We start from the raw sequence: 21,876 nt of genomic DNA, 5'->3' as shown, positions 1-21,876 counted from the left end.
CTGAAATCCGGTGCTCCACTCCCTCAAATCTAGTGTGGTGACATTTTAGGCACTCAGCTATGGTATCTAGGCGATGTGTTACAGTATCGAATCAATTGTCTTAAAACTGGTCCGGAGCTTTGACATGATTGCAGCAGTGCCATCAAGACGGGGGATCAGCCATTGTGTACGCCAAAGCATCACCAGAACCGGAGGGAGAACGCTGGCGGCAAGCTGTTTCGGTTTAGGATTGCCACATCCCATTGTAGCAGTGATGTGTGTGAAATCGAGAATCGTGTTCTGAATAGGATGATGGCGACAGGCACACTGTGTAGCTACGCAGGATAGCAGCAATCTAGAATGCAATGCCAAAGGGTCAAGAACTAGCTTTCAACGTTGCATAGCGGAAAAAGTAATTAAGGTTACTAGAGCAGAGTAATTACAATGTAAATCATTGATTGTTAATAGGTGTGCGGGGGGCAAGGGGGTAGACCACCAAAAAACAGAGTCTCCAAGGCAATCACTCCAGTAGTATGAAACAGTTGAGGGCACCCCCAAAGCAATCTGGAGAGCAGACAGCAGAGGCTGGCAAGGAAAGGTGTGGAATATGAAGCAGGCCGCCCAGGGACAGCGCCAAACACAATCAATTAGAAAAGCAGCACAAACCGCTGGGGCAGTATAGGTCAAAGGGGCAGAGAAAAAGCACAATATTAGTCCCAGCTGCAGCTGAGTAGGAGCTCCCCCAGCTACAGTGGCGATGCGAGGAGGGCCGGGACAAGGCCACCGTGAGAAACAGAAGCGTCTCCATTTCGCACATGGCTCCCTGCCCGTGTTGCAATCAGCGGTCCCAAATGACGCCATTGGGCACAGGTGGTCTCACCGGGAATCCCCGATGTAGTGGATCGGGATAGGGTACCAAGATGCCAACTGGCCCACAGCACGCCCAAATGTAGGCCGTGGGCCCTGGACTGACCAAACAGCGGGTAGGATCCAACTCCAGCAGTGTCACGATCTGCAGTGTTGAGAAGTTGCTATCACGCTGGGCACACCCCAGTAAGTCCATTTTCACTCAGGTAGGAGTTCAGCGGGGGATACCTGCCGTTGCCAGTACCCACTCCGCAACCCCGACCTCAGGCTCACCAACGGGCCCAGTCCCTGCAGGGCTTACAAAGGCTGCGTCAGGCTACGGTGGGCGGAATTGCAAGTATGGGCCACGAGTAGGTCGGTGGCTGCAAATTTCACCTAAATTATAGTTTTAAAAAGGGGGTGTTAGCAATAAATGGCCCATATTGGTGCTGGTAGCTGCTCGATGAAGCGGATGATAGGGCGATGGTCGCCGGAGCATTAATGCTGTGACCTGCTTGGCCACGCCGCCCCAAATGAAAAGAATCTTAACACTCCTAATGTAGTCCATTATAGTTTGCTATTCAAAGTATTTTCAGTTATGAAACGGACAGCACCTCAAATGAAAATATCAATGCTCTGAAACAAATGATCCTTGAAACATTGAACTTTTCTGATGTGCACTACATAAATGATTGAAAAAATACATAAATATTTAGCAAAATATAAAGCATTCAACACATTTGTAATACATAATATACTGAGCCGAAATAAAGTTTTCTGCTAAGGAAAATGATTCATAGAGAGTCAGTAAGATCTGCACCACATCACATTTTGGTAAGCCTGGGATCCAAGTTCAGGAATCTAGTGAGATTTCAATTCAGAAAATGAAATCAGCAACGCATCCGTCTAGTTTATAAAATAGGCTACTGATGTGTACATAGTTGACATGTAAGAGCTAAATTAGAATGCTCATCACAATAACGCACATTTTGCAAATCACTGGAGAGGTCAGCATGACGCTTTGTAACACATACTTGTAGAAACACGTTAGGCAAACAGGTGTGATTCAACCACAATAAGAGTAAATGCTGAAAAAAATAAGGTCGTAAAACTGCAGAATAAAAAATGTCATGTTTTCCATAGTTAAAAGTAAGGCAGGCAAGCTTTCGATTTATACGTAAATAAATCTCCCTTGACTGAACGACAAAGTACTTAAGAAAAAGCCCTACACTTCAGTAGATAGAGCTCCCTTTACTTGACTAAGAAAAGCATTTCAGAAAAAGCCCTATAATACAGTAGAGATAGCAATTAAATGCACAATACAGCCCAATCAGTCTCTGGTTTCATCTTCTCAAGAGCACAATTATGTCAAGTTCTTCCCGGCTGAGACACAAATGTTCACTATCTTTTTCTGAGTTTATTTGCCATTGCGGTTACACTGGAAGTGCTGGCACTGGAAGGACAGCCTGCTGGAGGCTTGCGTATGGTGAGAGGGGCTGGTGAGGGTGAACTGCTTCTTGGCTGAGGCAGCTGGCATGGTAAGAGGCCAGGGTGCAGTGTGATGGAGGAGCAGTAATTGCCAGAGAAGTACGATGGCAGACAAACAATTCAGAAGGAAAAATTAAAGCATCTTTGAGACAAACATAAGCAAGACATCCATTAGCCAACCCAATTGGTCTGGCCTTAACAAGCCTGTAATTTGTCTAAATGCATCTATTTTTGAAAACATTTGCAATATAAAAAAAAATACAAAAATATATTAAGTAAAAAACATAAAGGAGAGCCCCAGCAGCCAAGATTGATCTGCCCTGGAACTGAAGTTCACTTTCGGGGAGCAATGCAAGTGATCAGGTAAAATGTTGCCCCTCACAGTGCAAGAGGGCCAAAGGGTGAAGCGGGCTGGTAGCTGTAGTGGGCGGAAGCAAAATGTGGATGATACTTGAACAGCCCAATAGATGTGGACGGCTGACCAAAAACCCCTATGCTTATGTATGGTTATTTAATTATTTTCCGTAAACATAGGTGGATGGCAAAACAACTAATGCAGTCTTTAGGCCTGAACTACATTAAGGAAATCAAGAGGAAGAAAGAAGATACGCAAAGTTAACACACACATATATATATATATATATATATATATATATATATATATATATAAAAGATCTGGACTAGGGAGGGAGCCCAGCTGAACAGACATCCTTTCCGATTACTTGTCCTTTGATGTGCATAAAATCCTGTAGATAGCCTATGTTAAGGCAGCTTTTGCCAGCCTGGGTAGGGAGGACATATTTTACAATCCATATTCCCTGCATCCTATGGAGTTAAAAAGGGTGAGTAATCTGTTTCTAGAACATGCATCATTGCAACGAGAACACACAGAGATGATGAACGCCAAGGTAAGGAGGAACTTTTGTTAAAAACGGTTCAGGGTATGGTGGCATATTTATCCCTTATAACTAATAAGATGGACAGATTTGTTTTGGTGAGATTTAGGTTCAATCTGTTGCATCATCTTTTGGCATCCCACAGTGGATGGAGCGTCCTGAAACCTTAGGGCCCTGTGGCTGTGACATCATGTCTCAACAGGACACCATAGCAGTTGTGCTGTTTTGTAAATATTTTAGTGCGCCTAGGAAGTTGTTAATTCTTCTGTTACTGAAATTACCTAAATTTCACTTGAGTTCACCCATCGCTTATGTATTTGTAGCTCCTACAAAATTAACATGTTTTATTTGCTGTTTCACACTTTTTACATGCTGCCATGAGATCAAGGTGTTCTTGACCCGATTAATCTTGTGTTAATGGGGGAGTTTTTGATGCAATGCATCATCAATACGGTTTCTCTTTTTTTAATCACTTTTAAGGTTTTTATGATTTTATGTGTTCAATTCTATAATCTTATTATTTTATGCTGTTTTTATGGTTATACTAGTAACCAAATTAAGATTTATATGATGATAATGAAAGGTTTGCTGTAATAAAATCATCATCTTTCCAGATTTCAGGAGCATGCAGAGCTGTATCAAAAGATTTTCTTTTACCACAGTTTTGGCATTTTTCTAAGAGGTAGGCCATTTTTTCCTCAATTTAGAACTTCCGACATACTTCCAGTTTGTGGTGGAAACAGGTTTAAAACATTTAACCAGAATACCGGTTCCCCTGGAGATTGTGGTGTGGTCTGCATGTATTAGGAGTTTGTACCCTCACCTAGTAAGGGCTTTGCTTTTATTCCCGACCAACTGGAAGTAAAAAGATTCTTCATGAATAAGTTCTTACATTAATAAGATGTGCGACTGTCTGCTCCAATTGCATTAGACATACTTCTGAATTTGTAGTTAATCTTGTATATTATTACTGGTTTTTTTTCTTCCTCTCTTTTTTGTTTCATTTGCTCCCCTTCAATGTCGATATATATCAGCGACTAGCCCATTCTTTGCTGACCCCAGGTTTGTAAACGGCCTGTTATGTAAGCCCTATTTGATTCAATTTGCAATATAGAAATAGAGCTCGGGGTAGGCTCCCTTTTCACAGATGTCTGACAGAGTGGGCGACAATTTGGAGACATTTCAATGGGGGATGGAAATGGATTAGGAAGAGAGAACTTCGAGGAAAAAGTTGTGTCATCCACCAATGAAACACCTTTGGTCCCTGTAAACCACCACCAGGTCCACCAGCGAGAAGCAGTGACGTCGCCTCCCCCAACACTTTGAACAATCATTTCAATGGGGCCTAGAAGTGGATTGGGAAGAGAAAACTTCGAGGGAAAAGTGGTGTCACTTACCAATGAAACACTTCTGTCCCCTGTAAACCACCACAAGGTCCACCAAAGAGAAGCAGTGACAACGCCTCCCCCCTAGCACTTTGGACAATGAAAGATGTCACCATACAGAGTTGAGGTCCAGCCCTGGGGCAACAATGGCAGCGCAAACTTTGAGAGGCCTCCAGGGAGGTATCACAGTATTAATAGGCGGGCAGTGTTGTACCAAAATCAAGCTGCATTCTCCTGTGTACGAGGGCTGCTGCGGCTTAAAAAGGAAAGTAGGAAGGTAAAGTCAATGAGTTTAAATAATACCAGGATCACCATTTGGTCAGCGTTTTCACACCCACCCTGCAGTTTGAAATTCCTTCACTTAGGAAATGGAAATAGGAAAATTTATTTTAAGGCGATGAAGCACCATCTGTTTGCATATGATCTCTAAAGCCTTTACCATGCCTCCCAAAGAGAATAAAACAAAAAAGAGGAGAGAATATGTCAATCGCAGTACCTAGCTGTCTGGTGATATTTTGGAGCGCTAGTGAAAAGTTTGATAATGAATATTTACAACTTATGCTTCATCCTCGAAAACCCACCAAAAAAACAATTGGATGTTCGCAAGAGAGCCACAAGGATGCCTTCAAAGAGCAATAATCTTAGATCTTCGTGTCATACACGAAGGATTGAAGATGTTTGAAGCAGTACAACATTATGGGAAACTAATAATGAACTAAAGAAATGCAGCGGAGTAAAGGATACAAAGGAACTACAACAGTAAGCAGAAAATGTTTTTATGGATTCATCGTCTGATATCGGGAGAAGATTCTCAGGGTCGAGATTTAAAAAAATTCAACACCAGTACAATATTTTGGAGTATCAGCATAAACATTTGAAGTAAAATTTAAAGTACAAAGTAGTATATAAAAAAATTAAGTTAAACAGGAACACAACAAAGAGTAACCAATTAAGCATTTATCTATACAAGTCTTACCATCATTACAGGAGCCCAATACAATTTTGTTTTGTACTATCCCTAGGTGGCGTGCGCATATATCTTCTGTTTCAATCCATTAGAGATGGCATTGCGCTCAGATTGCGGGTGGCGCGTGTCTGCTGGCAGGATCACGCCGGTCAATGTTTACTCCAAATTTTCGCACGCTGTGCAAGAAACAACACACTCATAGGTTTCTTACTGGAAAGTAATTTATTTTGTGCTTAGAATGGTTACAACGCCCAATGGGTAGCCATATATCCCGCGATCATCTTTTATAAATATATATTTATACAAGCTCAAACAAATAGGTTAATAATTCTATCACACGCCGGCTATTAGCAGTACCCAAGAGCTTAGTTCATGTGTACATCCAGGCATCTTCAGGTCATTAGTCTATCTACTGCCAGAGTATATGGCGCTTTTTATATTAGATTCCTTGAGAGTCACTGTGCACACCAGTTGTTTGACTTTCTCTTTATAAAACATGGTTCATTTTCAATACTGCTGAGCGTGCGTACTTCGCCCTGGTTCACGCTTGCAATGACAACTTGTAGAATAGAACAGAGTTCACGTTCCTTACACGGGCGCACAGCATTCATTTTCAATACTGCTGAGAGTGCAGCACGTGTGCATGCTCCGCCCTGGTTCACGCTTGCAATGACAACTTGAAGAGTAGGACATTGCAAGCGTGAACCAGGGCGGAGCATGCACACGGGCTGCAGCAAGCTCAGCAGTATTGAAAATGAATGCTGTGCGCCCGTGTAAGGAACGTGAACTCGGTCCTACTCGATAAGTTGCTTTTTATATTAGATGCTTTTTTTCTAGTATATAGGTCCTCATTGATTCTGAGGACAATGTCCCACTTCTCACTATGTATTAAGGTAATAGCAAAGTAGTTATGCTCCAACTCTTCTGTAATATTTACTATAGTGGTTTACATATACATTTACATATTGTGGATGGAAGATATATGGACAGACCCACACAGGAGGTACTGCTTATCAAGATAAGTGGGGTGGCGGATTAATAACTGCAGTTAGGGAAGCTCTCGGCGTCTGCACTTAGTGCTCTTAAGAGAGCGACGATGGAATGTTTCAATTTTTACCTACCTGTGCATAATGAGAAACACATTCAATGGATTGTGGGAATTAATGTACACACTACGGTGTAGCATTTTCAACACTCCCAATTGCAAGTTGGGAGAACTTTTTGGTGATTTAAGAAAGAATCTTAGTTATATCAGGCTCTGGTACAGCAACACAGTGGTGTAAACAGGAGGTTTGTGCTACTGATTGTTTTAGTTAAAGGTTCACGGGCTACTATTTTCAATGAGACCAATTTTAATCCTGAAGATTGTCATTCGATTGTTTTAGAGCCCTGTGGTGAAGGAAGCCACTGAAATTGATAGGATTTGCTTCTGCCAATCCTTTGTAGATCTGAAACAGCTCAATGGATGGGCTTGCTGGTTAAATGAATCTGGTCTGGAACTAAATCGTCTTTGTGCTTAAACAAGCTGCCTTCTAGCAATATGAATTAACTTTGTAGAAAGAATTTAACATAGTTCAATGAGGCTCGAGCCCTCGTGCTCTATTATGGTGCAAAGTTAATCAGTGAAACAACTGTGTGATTTCGTAAGGGTAGTTTAGCATCTACAATATTGCAAGGGACCAACCGGTCAAAGGAATCAACAACGTATTTTTCCAAGAGGTAAAGTTTGAATATAGAAGGCTTCGGAGCCTTTATGAAAAGAAACTGAGGTACAATGACATTAGCTCCATCATAACAGAAGCATGATTTGCTGCCAGACTAAACCTTCAATTACAAATTTGAATCTAATGTGATCAGGGCATGGTTATACAGATAGTCTCATATCTTCAGAGATATACTGAATGAAAGATTGATGGACTGGAAGTGTGTATTTATCATCTATAAAATTAATCTGACAATCTACCTAAAATAAGGAAATGTTAATACGATTACAGAAGTCATTAAGTCGCAAACAAAGGTTTCAAACTCAAAGATAATTGGATCTCTATAAAGAAAGTCAGAAGGATAACTAAAGGTGGTGCGGATAATATATCCGGCTATCAATATATAGCTGTTTTGTGCATAATAAGTTCAAAAAGCTTTGGTCAAAGCTGCTATAGTTCAGGATCCTTTTCATCATCAAGATCATGTAGGCAATATATTTTTAGGTAAAATATTGATTAGTTAATCCGTATATTTTGGACACAAATGGGTTCTTTGCAAACATTTTCATTTGAAGGTATCCCTATACTGAGAGACCTGCATCTGACACAAGACTGGCATGGAAAAAAGGATTTATAAATTACACTCTTCTCAATTCACAGCTAGGAACAGCATGAGATTTCAGTGGCTGATTTGGACATGCAAGTTGTGGCACTATTCATACCTCCCCACTGAATTGTCATCCATGCCTTAGTGCTTTACAAATCTGTGCCCGCGGTAGGTCGGAATTACAGATTTGACTGGTATTCTATTTTGCCAGAAACACGTCTTAATTTGTTTTGACTTAAACATCTGCTTCATGTCTTATGCTTCAGATGCAGACTACTGAACCTGGAAGGAGGGCCAGGAAGTAGTGGCTATGCATAATGAGAGAAAGGATATGCATTCCTCCTTTCTGGATAAATTCAGAATTCAACAGCGTACACAACTACCCATCTAGTCTGATGCAGGATACTAATGCTCTATTCTTTCTGACAAATGTTACAGAGTAACTGATGAACACAGAAGATAATCTATTTCAGAATGTACTTCAACATCATTAAAACGTAATTGCCTGTATGATTTCAGGGAAACCTTGTAAATATTCAAGCTTCATTTTCTACTTCACTGCATGCGATCTTTAGGAATGGGTAAGAGTTTTATTATTTTGAAGCACCAACCATTTTAAGGTACTATTTGGCATGCTATATTCAGAAGCATTACGTTTTTCAGAGATGGAATTTGCAGACTGATCTAAAAGTGTTGGGCATTGCATCACAGGTGCTCTTTTCAGATGTGGTTTTCTTTCTAGTGACCTATTGCTTCAATTTTCCGAATGGAAACAAATCAATTTGCTGTGGGAAGGAATATGTAGGGCTGCTGACATTCATATCTATGCATAGATCGCCACCTAGTGTTGGGTCCGGATGATTGCACATTGTTGTCCTGGAAGAGTCTTCGAAGTATCACGAGATAGGTGGCTCCTCCCCTGGACTACAGTGCGCATGGGCATCCTCTCCATCCTCAGATTGTTTTTTGCCATTGTGGCAGAGATGGAGTATGAGTCCATGCTAGAGATTAATTCTGAGTGCTACAGCTGCGACAGGCACCGGGGAGGAGGGCGGGCGATATGAATGTCAGCAGCCCTACATGTCCAGAGCAGATGCATACTGGTAAGTAGCATATTCCGTTCGAGGCATGTGGGCTGCTGAATTCATATCTATGCATAGAATGGATAGAAGTCTCCCCTTTAGCGGTGGTTGCCCGTGCCAGCTGCAGCAGTCTGAAAAAGAGTCTTGAGAACAGCCTGTCCTACAGCTGCCTGCTGCTTGGAGTGTACATCTGCACAGTAGTGTTTGGTAAATGTATGTATGGTAGACCATGTGGCTGCTCTACATATTTCTTCTAGAGGAATGTTTCCTAGGAAAGCCATGGATGCCCCTAACTTGCGTATTGAATGCGCTCTTGGGGGAACTGTTAATGTGCGTTTAGCTTTTTGATAACAAATTTGAATGCACTTAACAATCCATCTGGCTACACCTGATTTGGAAATGGGGTTGCCTTTATGCTGTGGTGAAAAGGCAACAAACAGCTGCTTAGTTTTCCTGAAATGTTTTGCCCTGTCTATATAGTACAGGAGAGCTCTTTTGACGTCTAGTGTATGTAGAGCTCTTTCTGCCACTGAATCTGGATTTGGGAAGAACACTGGCAGTTCTATTGTTTGATTGAGGTGGAACTGGGATACCACCTTTGGCATAAATTTAGGGTTTGTACGTAGCACTACCCTATTTGCGTGAATTTGGATGAATGGCTCCTGAATAGTTAGGGCTTGCAGCTCACTAACTCTTCTAAGTGATGTAATAGCCAGTAAAAAAGCCACTTTCCACGTTAGGAATTGTATTTCACACGAGTGTAGAGGTTCAAAAGGTGGTCCCATCAGTCTGGTTAGAACCACGTTCAGGTTCCAGACAGGTGAAGGTGGGTGTCTTGGAGGAATCACTCGTTTGAGTCCCTCCATGAAAGCTTTAATAGCAGGTACTCTGAAGAGTGAAAAGTGCTGCCTGTTTTGAAGATAAGCTGCCACCACAGCTAAATGTATATGTATGGAACTGTAGGCTAGATTGCATCTAGCGGATTTACGTCATTATTGTTACAATAGATGACAAATCGTTTCCACTTTGCCGCATAGCATGCTCTGGTTGTAGGTCTTCTTGCCTCCTTGATAACAATCATGCAGTCAGGAGGCAAGTTCAGGTAACCAAACTCTGACTTCAGGAGCCAGATCGCAAGGTTCAACTGTTGCGGATCTGGGTGCTGAATGTCTCCATGGCTCTGCGTTAAAAGACTGGGTGTTAATTGCAGCCTTTGATGAGGCACCACGGAAAGTTCTAGGAACGTGGTGTACCACGGCTGCCTCGCCCACGTTGGAGCAACTAGGATGAGGGTCATTGAGTGTTGTCGTAGTTTGCGTGCCACTAGTGGTATGAGCGGGGCTGGGGGAAAAGCGTACGCAAATATGCATGACCAGTTCATCCATATCGAATTGCCCTGAGACTGCGGGTGTGGAAACCTGGCGGCGAAGCTTTGGCATTTTGCGTTTTCTCTTGTGGCGAACAGGTCTATCTCTGGTTGTCCCCACAGCTGGAAGTACGGTTGTAGCACTGAGGGATGTATCTCCCACTCGTGCATCTGGTGGCTGTGTCTGCTGAGCAGATCCGCCATCTGGTTGTCCCTGCCTGGGAGGTGTTCTGCCATGAGGAATATGTTCCCCTGAATGGCCCACTTCCACATGCTTTGCGCTAGATGGGACAACTGTGGAGAGTGTGCCCCTCCCTGCTTCTGTATGTAGTACATGGCAGTCATGTTGTCCGTGCGGATCAACACTACTTTGTTGCACAAATGTACTTTGAACGCCTTCATTGCCATAAAGATTGCCATCAGTTCCAGCAGGCTGATGTGCATCCTCTTTTGCTGTGTTGTCCATAGTCCCTGCACTGTGTAATGGAGGACATGCGCTCCCCATCCCATGAGAGATGCATCCGTCGTCAGCACTATTTGTGGTACAGGCTCTTGGAACGGTCGTCCCCTGCAAAGGTTTTGTGGGTTCCACCAATGCAGAGAGTTGTATGCGCGACCGGTCACCAACACTAGGTCTGTTAATTGTCCTTGAGCCTGGTTCCACTGCCGTGCTAAGCACTCCTGAAGCGGACACATGTGTAGTCTCGGGTGAGGGACTATGAAGATGCAGGAGGCCATCATGCCTATCAACTGCATAAACACCCTTGCTGTGAGCGAGTGTTGGGGTCTGAATTTTTGAATCAGTAATTGAATGCTGTTGATTCTTGCCAAGTTTGGCTGCGCCTTTGCTGCCAGAGTGTCTATTGTTGCTCCCAGGTACTGTTGTACGTGGGCGGGTTGAAGATGAGACTTTGGGTAGTTTAATGAGAACCCGAGGCTGTGTAGGAGGTGAATAGTGCGGGACATGTGGCTGGCACATTGCTGGGCTGACTTTGCTTGGATAAGCCAGTCGTCCAGGTAGGGGTAGACGTGAATATGGTTCCTCCGTAGGTGCGCAGCTACTGTCGCTAGGCACTTGGTAAACACCCTGGGGGCTGTTGTCACCCCGAAAGGCAGGACCTTGAAAAGTGCTGATTCTGTATGGTAAACCTGAGATATTTCCTGTGTGCTGGATGTATCGGTATGTGGAAATATGCGTCTTTCAGGTCTAGTGTTGCGAGGAAATCTCCCTGACTGAGCAATGGTAGAACCTGCTGTAGAGTGAGCATGTGAAAATGTTCTGACAAGATGTATTGGTTTAGGGGCCTGAGGTCCAGTATTGGCCTGAGAGACCCGTCCTTTTTGGGGATTAAGAAGTACAGCGAGTATACCCCTGTACCCTGTTCTTGTGCAGGTACGAGTTCTATGGCCCCTTTTTGCAGCATGCTGATGACTTCTTGCTGCAATAAGTGTATGTGCTCTGCGGACATAGGACGGTGTCTTGGGGGTATGTTGGGCGGGGTGGAGGTTAGCTCTAGACAATAGCCGAACTGGATAAGTTGTCTCACCCACCTGTCTGTGGTAATGCTTTCCCAGACTGGCAGGAACTGTTGTAATCGTCCCCCGGCCGGTGTTACATGGTCTGGGGCAGTGACAAGGCGTCACTGTTTAGTATTGGCGGAGGATCTGGTGTTGTTATTCCCTCGTCCTCTGCCTTTGTTGCTGTTGCCACGGTATCCACCTCTATTGTTTTTATTATAGGTGGTCTGCGTGCTCCCTTTATTGTATGGAGTCTGCTGGGATGCCTGGCCTCTTGCAGCTCCTCTGTTACCGGAGCGACGAAAGGAGCCTCTTCTGAACTGTTGTGACTGCAAGGCACCCATAGACTTGGCTGTCTCAGTGTCCTTTTTAATCTTCTCTAATATTGTGTCCACATCAGGACTAAATAAATAATCAGGGTTCACAGGCTGATTTAATAATGTGGTTTGAATTTCAGGTTTGAACCCAGAGATGCGTAACCAAGCAGGTCTCCTGAGCATGACACTTGTATTGATGGCCCTGGCTGCGGTGTCTGCTGCGTCTAGCGCACATTTAATAGATGCGTTAGATATGAGTTTTCCCTCTTGTATCAGTGTCTCTGCTCCCTCCTTGTAGGCATCAGGCAAATGTTGTAGCAGTTGCTCTAGTGTGTCATAATGAGCCCTATCATATCTGGCTAATAGCGCTTGTGTATTAGAAATTCTCCATTTATTAGCTGCTTGAGCAGCCACCCTTTTTCCAGAAGTTTCTAATATCTTAGACTCCTTGTCTGGAGGAGGAGCATTACCAGTGGTTTGTGAGTTGGCACGCTTACGAGCATTTGACACCACCAAAGAGTCTAATGGCAGCTGTCCCTTAATATATGTAGGGTCCACAGGTGCCGGCCTGTATTTTCTTTCGATTCTGGGGTTAACAACCCTTGCTCTTGTGGTTTCCTTGAAAATGTCTCCTGCGTGTTTAAGGACACCTTTTAACATTGGCAATGTTTTGACTGATTTCTCTGAAGTGGAAAAAGTGTCAAATAGGAAGTCTTCTTCAATTGTGTCAGCATGCATTTCCACATCATGATTGTGTGCTGCCCTTTCTAATAATGCGTTAAACGCAGCTGTATCCTCTGTTGGTGAAGTCTTGACAGAAAAAGAAGGAGTGTCAGGAATAGTCTGTAACTACCCCGGGTCGACAGGGTCTGTCCAGGCTTGAGTCTGGTCATCCTGATCCGTGTCCACAGGGTAATTAAATTCTTCATTGTAGTCATACTCCATATCCTCATCATTGTGTGTGGGTGAGTATGCAGAGGTGTCTTGGCCATGGTAACTTACAGTCTCAAAAAGGACAGGTGATGTGGAAGAATCCCTTTTCTTTTTGAGTGGAATTTTATGTTTCAAGAGGATTTTCTGACCTGATTTTCCTCTGATAAAAAGTAAGTCTGCCTGTGTCGTAGTCGATATGTAGCTTAGACTGGTCTTCATAGGAGGGCTCTTGGTACACAATGTCCTCTTCTAGAGAATGACTCCTTTTCCCCATTGACACCGTTTTGGACGTTTCGATTCCTGTCTTCGGATCGAGCGCCTTAGGCCGTGCAGTTGGGGGCAGTCCGAATTTTATCTGTGGCATAGTATTCGTCCACTGACTGACCCCTTCTTTGGGGCTGGCGTCGTCATCGGTCCGACCGACTGTCTTTTCGCCAATACGTTTCTGGCCTTGCGTTGACTTAGGCGCCTGTTGCGTTGGAGGCGCTGTCTTTTGCCTCGACTTGACGTGGTCCTTCGAGCCGGTTTTGGACTTCGGCTCAATGCCTTTGACGAACTGTGGCCTGTCGTCTCGTTGCTTCGGATCGAGAACCTTCCGAGATTCGAGTCCCTTGTTTGTGTCGTTGTCCGTCGACCTCGTTAGCTCGACGTGCCTGACTTTAGATATGGACTTCATTGTACCGATCTTCGGGTCGACACCCTTTATTTGTGACCCCGCAGGGTTGTCGACACCTTTTTTCTTTGTCGAACCCGATGAATACGAACTCTTCGATCCGAAGACTGTCTCCAGCAGTTTCGGTTTCGTTTTCGACTCCATGGCTTTCGGTTTCGATTTAACCAGTGACTGGTAACGTTCGACCGATGGCTCGTGTGATATATTCTTAGCCGGGCCGAGACGCGGGGCTATAGAATGTTCGTCATGATCTTGGCTAAGGCCTGTTGGCGATGCCTCGACCTGAGCCTTTGGAAGTCTTTCCGTGTCCGTATCGGGCCCCGTACTCACTGTTGGGCCTGGTTCATCGCTCAAGTCGTCATCGACGGCTCCGATGGCCGATGCGTCGTCCCTTACCTCGACGACGTTTTCATTCTCGACGCTTCCTTCCTCGTCTTCATAATAGTTGGAGTCATGCTCCGAACCGGGATCCGACTGCTGTTCTGGATCCTCAGTCTCGACGACCTCATCGTCTTCTTCACCGAAGATATTCACCGGGTCGGGGGCTGGCTTCGCCATCGTTTGTCTCGCTGCGCGCCGAAGTCGAAGCGTCTCAATTTGACCTGAATTTGGCACAATCTAGGCAGTTGGCCTCATTGTGCTCCGGAGAAAGACACTTGTTGCACACCGGGTGTACATCGATGTGTGGGTATTTAGAATTACAAAGGGAGCATCGTTTGAACGGGCTCCGTTCCATCGACGATCGGGCCTCTGGTGTCGAAAAGGCCACGCGGCTCTCTTCGACATCCTGCTCGAAAAGAACTGGAACAAGTACTCGGCACCGATTGAAATAACAATACCAACGACCCCGAAGGCCTTTTGAAAAAGTTTTCGAACTTGAGTAAAGAAAGTACATCCGAACCCAATGGCGGAAAAAAACAATCTGAGGATGGAGAGGATGCCCATGCGCACTGTAATCCAGGGGAGGAGCCACCTATCTCGTGATACTTCGAAGACTCTTCCAGGACAACAACGTGCAATCATCCAGACCCAACACTAGGCGGCGATCTATGCATAGATATGAATTCAGCAGCCCACATGCCTCGAACATAAACTCTTGTCCTACTCTTCCAACACTGGAGTTCTGCTCCAACCTCAGACTGTTTTGATAGTTGGTAGAAGTGGCTTTTCAAACAGGCCCAATCTAGGGCTCCTCCTTCTCGAAAGGACCAGGATACCCAACCCGTGATATGTGCCTTCTTAACATTTGCATAACATAACTGAAGTATAAGAGTGTTATATTCTGAATCACTGTTCTGTATAAGGGGATGGCAAGTTCTTGTTCAGCTGAAGCGTTCTTCACTTCAGAACATTTTGAGGATTGTTTTCCGCACAAATAGACAATAGTTCCAAAATTAGAGGTTAAAGATAGCTGAGAGGACATCTGCCTGAAGCTCCCGCAATTTTCTTTCTCTGAGACCACATGTGGTGGAGGGAAGCCGCTACAGTGCTCATTTGACCCTCAGGCTAATGAAAAAGAGGCCACGGCTACATATGGCTCCCAGTCCAAAGTGGAGTGAGAGAGCAGAGGGCCACAATTGGAAGATGCATCCCCTTCCCCTCATTGTAGGTCCCACAGGCACGGCAGCAGGAAGAGCTGGGGTGTCCCACTAATGTGTGGACCACGGGGTGCAGCCTGGAGTTAGTGTCCTGTTTATCTAAGTGGAAGTGAAGAACAGTGGCAAAAGTGACACAGGTGGATCCGCACAATACGAAAGGGCCACAGATGTCAGAGTAAATTAATCTTCAGCATAAAGTAAGGCAACTATACTGAATAAAAGTAAAACGCTTAAAAACAAACAGGTGTTTCTCAATTTAAGTCAGTGCACTACAGAGCATCTATCTGGGGAGACAACCCGGTATATGGGCTTAAACATAAGCAGCTTGTATTAGCGACCGGTGTATAAAATCCAGCATGAAGAGTCGCATCAGGCTTTCAAAGATTGTGCAAGGAGGGTCATGTAGTGCCTAGAAAGAGTCAAAAATCTGAAGGACAAGGTCAAAGCTTCCAGAATAAGGCAGCATAAGTGTCTGTCTTTGCTGGAGTGTAGGATTCTGGTGCTCTGCTGCTTTGATTTCTAAGAGACAACTGCGAAGTAATCCTGTACACTGCTGGAGATCCATAGGATAAAAGGAATGGCAGCAAGAATCTTTGGATAGTACATCCCAGTTGCTGCTATGACTGTGAACCAAAACAAAACACTAGACAAGGAGGGGAGTTAACGTGGTAGTTGAAGAGTGGGATTGTTTTTTGGAGTTTGTAAAAATCTCACCTTTCTGGACCGGAGCTGAATGACACAAAGTAAAAGGCGGTGCCTGCAATCCAACAAAATAGCATCATGCTATGAACATAACGGTATCATTGTATATGTGACCGGAACCTGTGGTTGAAGGGGGGAGATCAATGTAGTGAAACAGTTCCTGTGACTCCAAATGTGGAAGTCACCATTGTTGCAGGCCAATGAAAAAGTGCAATTCACTGTACGCAGTCCTGTGGGTAAGCCATAGGCATGAAATGGGCTAATTGCAAATACAAGTAAAATCATACAATGGAGGGGTAAGGACCAAAACTGATGATACTATCTTACACACACTGATTTAGTCCCTTTTTCTATAGCTTCATACAGTTAATGGCAGAGTCATTTTTAACACCCAGTGTGACCACCACCTCAGGCTCAAATGCTTCAAGGCTTTCAACAGTGGCTACATATCTCAGTGTCTTGCAGCACGCAAATCAGACTACACTTCCATAAGTGGAGAACAGTAAATTCTAGAGGCCTCACAGAGAGTTGAACATATTCCCCTGCAATCTGAAGGGATTCTTTAAGTAGAAGATTAAAAGTACAGCAGAGGTTTTCGGTTGTTCTCTGGTTCAGCTCAGTTCTCCTTCCAGTAGACGAGGTAATCAGACCCCACACACACTGTTGCAGGCATGAGAGCTCCCATTCCCTTTAAAGCTGCACTGCTTGTAGGTGGTTATCTCCACCAACCTTAGCGTGGCCTGAAATTATTCAGGTAATGAAAAAAACATGCTGAAGAAACAGAACAAATGAGGAAAGAAGGATATAGCTTCACCAAATAAATACAAACGAACTGAAAAGGTATACCTTAAAAATAAGTACAACTGAGGAATTGGTGTCCTGAAATCGAACTGTGAAGCTGAAAAAATACAACTTATGCTGCAAAGGGCAGATACTTCACTACATTTGATGATAAAAGTGTCATTACCCTTTGACTCCTAATGACACTGATCAATTACAAACCTTTCTTTATTAAATCAAGATCTTTAGGGGGTGCGACTCCAGTAGGTTAAAGACCAAAAGGAGGATGATAAAGTAGTCTAGTGAAAAAAACGAGATTACTTAATGAGAGCTATCCACTAAAGAAAAACACTGGACTTGAAGCTTAAGATCTATGATGGCTTCGACACAAATTACGAGTAACTGGATAGTCGTTTGAATCTATGCTCTGTGTAAAATGGAAAGAAAGAGGTTGAGGAAACCAGGGTTACTGCCGAGATATCAATATCACTTCAAACAAGACAAGAACAAGGGCCCGTTTACTCACCGTGGAAGCCCGCCTTTGCATTCAGTCTAAGGAAAGAACAGGACCATGCCTAACAGAATGAGGTTGGTTTTCCTAAGCAGCATTTTTCCTTCCGATGCAAGCAATTTCTCAGCAGGAAAAAAATGCAGACTACACAATGCCAAGTAAAAAATAAGCTAGTAAAAAAAATATATATATATATAGCTCCTAAGCACAAATATCACTGGAGATAAAACAGACATTGAAAGAAAAAAAAACGAAATTGTGGCATAAGATGTCATCCCTGGGCCCAAAGATCCGCTTCTGTCGGAAAAACAGAAACGAAGGAGGGTTCAGGATGGAACAAAAGAAACCTGTCGAGGTAAAGGGGGGTTCAGACAGAATGATTCTCCCACTTTGCTCCATACTTTCAATATACCAAAAAGTTCACAGAAGCAATTATAGAGGAGGACATTTTCAGGGATGGCAGATATTATAAGCATATGGATCCACAATACAGCAAACAGGTAAACATTCTGACACAGATTTGATAGTAGAATTTAGACAGCATGATTAGAAGTAAGGATGAACAAGCCTATAAATCAACACTACGTTTTTATATCCCGTGATAAGAAAAATCATAGATTTACTAAACAGAATTACATGCATTTGCTCAACATGGAAATTATTCTGGGAGATTCTGGTGGTGGATTAACATTTCCATAATGGGCCAACGGATAGGGTGGTGATAGAAAATAAGTTTGACGAACTGGTCCAGGCACTTACAACAGGACCTGAAAGTCACAGACTTTCAGACTCTTATAAGCACCAACGATAAGTGTGGTGGCTCAACGGGTGTTAGGAGTCAATGAACAAACAAATCGCAGCATGACTCCCCCCCCCCCAAAAAAATTCTAAGATTTTTTTTATTGTGCAGAATGTTCTCCACACTGCTCTAAAATATTCTACATGCACAGCAAAAACATTGGCAACAGAATTTTTGTCAAGGCAAAGCCAGTCCCACCGACATCGATAATCTATCCCTCTGTGTACTTTGGGTTGTAACTTGATGGGAGCGGAAAGGAAAAGAATCTGAACAGCTACACTGCTACATTCTATAAGCAATGCCGCCTTTTTATCCTATAGAAGAATTACTTCTATTGTACATAATGTGCAAACATGCAGGAACCAAGCAGCGAACTGTGACTGTTTAAACAGTATTTTTAGGAGAAGGCACAAAATAACAAATGGCGGACTTGCATTCAAGTCCTGGAAGGCGTGCCAATCAAAGTCGAAAAAAGCATTACCACTTCTTGCACTGGCAGTTAGAATCAGGCCATGTTGTTTCAATGCAGGTATTGGAAGTCATGCAAATTGTGAAATTCACACCGAGCCCCACCACAGTTTTAAGAGAGATGAAGGGTGAGGATCACTTTGGGCTTTCGTACACAAGGTGTAGCTTTCCATCAATTTGAGGGTGTAGGGAGTAAGGAGATTTGATCAATTCAAAAAAGGTTTCTTGAAGCAAAGCCATCATTAGCTGTGTGGGGTTCTTTCTGTGTTCCAATTCAGGAAAGGTTGTATTTTGTTCAATGGAGAGGTAACTATGAGAGGTTCATGCTGCGCTCCAATAACGGGAATGTCAGAAGTTTCACACGGTCTTCCATGGAAGGTAAAATAACAGATTCCACTTAGTCTTTGGTTCATTCATTCTTCAAATTTAGAGAAGGGTGGTCATTTCAAGCTGCCTTGTGTTCCACTCAGAATTACCCCTTATGGGAAGGTCAGCCATCTCACTTACATTGCAGGCTCCAACTCTGAGGTCCACCGAAGCAAAAAGAAGAAGAAAAAAAACCTTATTGGAATCTTAAGTCCAAATGTAAGGAGGTTGCGCAGTTGGAGAAACAGAGGGTATCATTTTGGGCTCTTGGATGCCCGTCATCTTGGTGATTTTCACAGAGCCATCGCCTACCTTCTGCCATCTCCGAGAATGGACAATCTTTCAGGGTTCTGTTCACAAGTTCCAACTTTCTTCCACTCCTAGGAACTGGCGATCCCCCCAAACTATAAAAACAAGCCCAATATACTAGATAATTCAGTTTTTATCGTATCTGAAATCAAAATGGAAGACAAACAGCTTGCAGAATAGTGGTGACAATTTTAACCACTGGCTGGTAAGACGAATAAAAAAAAAACAGTTAAAGGAGGTTGTGAACAACATAACGCTGCCTGTTTTTATCTAAGTTTATTGTTCTACTTTTAGTACAATAGCTGCGAAATACAGTACAGTATAAAACAATGAACGTCACGCAAGCAGTTACAATGCAGTGGCAATTTACAGCTCATGAAACTGTCCATTTGCCAATCACTCCGCTGGTGATTTTCAAAAGATTAAAATATATTGTGTGGCTTAGTTCTGTGGTGCACCGAGGTTCCTGTTCGAGCATTACAACAAATGTACATAAACTAAAAATAAACTCAGAACACAGGAACAAAAAGATGCGGTTGAAACTCCAGTGTTCTTCATCTTCTAAGTGAACAGCCTGGAAAGAGAAGTACATTTAGTCAGTCCACATCTGCGCATCATTTGCAAATATGCTTTATTTTGTGCAAATTAAGATATTTTACACCAAATTACTAAATGAGCAAAAATTGAGCGTTTTGTGTAGCTGATGAGTGCATACATATCAAAATAAGTAGATAACTCATGGGCATAGTATAAAGATGGAAAGCTTGGCTGTTTAGTAAATAACCCATGGTGTAGGGTGCCTGATCTTAAAAAACACATGGGTAGAGGATGGCATTTTAATCCTAACACAGCACAACAGATAAAAGTCACAAAACGTTTAGTGAAAATAATTGACTAATATTCAGAAAATAACTGAATCTGAATTAGCATCTGCTATAAACAAAAAGGACGTGGTGCTAATGAGCGTCAGTGCCATGCTTTTCACTTGTACAAATACCACATTGCTTAATGCATGGATTCGTCAGTTTCATATGAAATAAAGCACGGTGAGCAGAACCGTCTTTAAGGAAAGACATAACACAGTGCTAAGTTACGTGATGTCATGCACCACCATAATCTCATGCAGAGATATGGGTTGCACTGTAGATTAAATGTTTTGACAAATTAAAGGGAGTCTGACAAAGTTGCGTTTCATAATAATCTCGCGATAGGCACAGGAAATATAGATGTATCTACCCTGGTTCCATTACACAAATCAATGCCTACACCATATCCAGAAACAATGCACATTATTTAAGACTCTTCAAAAAACACTGACAACGTGGCGAGAGCCCGCAGTTTCCATCAGAACTTAACCCCTTACGATGTCATTTAAGTCGCTAAACTTGCTAAAGGGTTGTTTAATAAACAACTGCCTGGAGCATTTTTGAATTTTAAATGTCAAAGGCAAATACATATATAACTTAAGACATTCAAGGGGCAAGACTTCCTACAAAACTAAATCAAAGAGATCCAAACTGCTGGGACGTGTACAAGGAATTTTGCTCAATGCACACACTCCTATTTGGCCAAGCACTTCAAATGATTTGATTCACCCTTAAATTCCAAGCCAAATACTATGATCCTCCCATCAGAAAGCAGCCAATGCAGGTAAAAGTCCACCTCACTTCTGTAATGCGCACTTCCCAATAGCCTGCACTGTGCTGGGGTATAATCTTCCACCTCCCATCAGACTGCCCAACAGGTGTCTGTTTCAATTAAACACATTTATTCCATTGAATGTTATGCAACATCCCTACAAGAATCTAGAAAGAGATACAGCAATAGTACACAAAATACCAAAAACAAGTAGCATTCAGAAGTGGATGATGCATCCCATATAGCTCATTGCAGGTTTGAAATACCTAAATAATGTGTTCAATCATCTTGGAGCCCAATTTTTAAATGCCTCAAGTTCTCATGCCTCCGTTCAAGTGATATGCAAATATGCTGCGCTCTTTGTATTTAGAATATTAGCATCTCGCCTCACCTGAACAAGTAGACAAGAAAGCACAGACAATTAAGTGCAGTCAACCAATTGTATTTAGTACAAGTAGATATCTTTTTTCTGTGTACCTAATAAGGAGAAGAGGGGGCTTGAAGCTATAGGGTTCTGTAGTACAGTTTGCAAACAAGTTTCAAAATGTATTCAAAGACTCTTGAATGTTAATACAAACCTGCTTTTTAATGTTTTAATATTCTAAGGTTTTTAGAACCTACTTTGTATTTATTTAAAAAAAAAAAAGCCTTGGAATAACCTTTACTGGGACTCAGAGTGGATGTATGATTATGGTGGGAATGGGCTGGGTATATTTGATTGTTTTTATTGTATGTATGTCTTTTATGGTTTTTTACAACCGAAATAGAGATTATTGAAATTTCAATTAAGTGCAGTCTAATCTAGAAGCTTAAGTCAAAGTAATTTTACAGGCAACTCCAGGAACTTAATGCATTCCAATATCGTTGGTGTGACAGAAAGGCCATTTCAATTTAGTCAGTGCACAACTTAATATAGCATGCTGAGTCTTTTAATCATCACATACA

General features: G+C 42.9%; 1 protein-coding gene across 6 annotated transcripts in view; it reads right to left on the bottom strand.

Moving 5' to 3' along the window:
* Positions 1–21,876, bottom strand: part of YLPM1 (YLP motif containing 1) — a 1,323,976-nt gene that overhangs the window by 239,038 nt on the left and 1,063,062 nt on the right. For 3 of the 6 annotated variants that reach the window (XR_013600907.1, XM_078659897.1, XM_078659898.1), the window contains one exon: positions 19,551–19,867. The exons of the other annotated variants lie outside the window; for them this stretch is intronic. The gene's annotated coding sequence lies outside the window, so the exon portion shown is untranslated. Of the gene's footprint in view, positions 1–19,550; positions 19,868–21,876 lie in introns of those variants that run through there. 6 annotated transcript variants of the gene reach the window in all.

This window comes from Lissotriton helveticus, chromosome 9 (assembly GCF_964261635.1).
Source record: "Lissotriton helveticus chromosome 9, aLisHel1.1, whole genome shotgun sequence".
Taxonomy (NCBI): domain Eukaryota; kingdom Metazoa; phylum Chordata; class Amphibia; order Caudata; family Salamandridae; genus Lissotriton; species Lissotriton helveticus.
This window is presented reverse-complemented; position numbering and strand designations above follow the sequence as displayed.